This window comes from Octopus bimaculoides, chromosome 14 (genome assembly GCF_046866305.1).
Source record: "Octopus bimaculoides isolate indiv1 chromosome 14, ASM4686630v1, whole genome shotgun sequence".
NCBI lineage: Eukaryota > Metazoa > Mollusca > Cephalopoda > Octopoda > Octopodidae > Octopus > Octopus bimaculoides.
This window is the reverse complement of record NC_142941.1, coordinates 4,640,986-4,641,875: the sequence shown is the minus strand read 5'-3', so window position 1 is coordinate 4,641,875 and position 890 is coordinate 4,640,986.

Below are 890 nucleotides of genomic sequence, written 5' to 3'. Positions count from 1 at the left end.
AGCAGTTGACAATGATTGTAACCATGTCAGTGTTTGGTCATGGCATCTCCCTGTGGTTGACGTGATTCAGGAGACAAACGACTGCTGAGTGCCCTGCTGGGCCAGACATTGTAGTCGGCTCAGTGACTAACCCCTGCCCCACCAGCAGTTTTTTTGCCCCCCAGGTCATTATCTGCATTATGCTTTACTGGATGTGTAATGTCGGTGGAGACGAGTATCAGAGTACATGGCTGTGTGCTAAAGTTGCTTCTCAACCACATGGTTCTAGGTTCAGTTCCACAGCATGGCACCTTCGGGTGGCAAGGATGGAGGGTGAGTTTAGTGATAAACTGAGCCTACAAATAAGACCCCATCAGGGCTCAGTTCTTAGTCCCCTACTATTTTTTGAAGTCTGATAAAACATAACACAGGGATTTAACTCTGGCTGTCCAAGGGGACTCTTGTGTGCTAAAGGCCTACTTCTTATAACAGGGTCTGTAGAAGATGCAGAGAAGAAATTTGTTCCTTTTCTTGAAAGGAAAACTATATAGTTTGTACAATCAGACCCCTAATATATCACTGGTATTTGTCCTTTGAGAGGTCAATGATGGACCCCGTAACTGGAAGGTTCATGTACCGCCAGTCCAATTCACGTGAATCTGCTGCCAAAAGACAAGAAAGAAAAGCCAGGAGACAAACAAAAGATGGCATAGACAACTGATTAATACAAAAATTAAACAATGAAATAATCAAGAAAAACTTTTCAGTCATTTTTTATTTTGATTTTTGTAAGATGAAGATTAAGAAATCAAAAATTGATAAACAATATTTAGTCATTGCAGTCACATGACCAGACATTTTTGCTTTCTCCATTTGTCTGTCACTAGCAAAGTCTGGCCTAGACAGGTTAT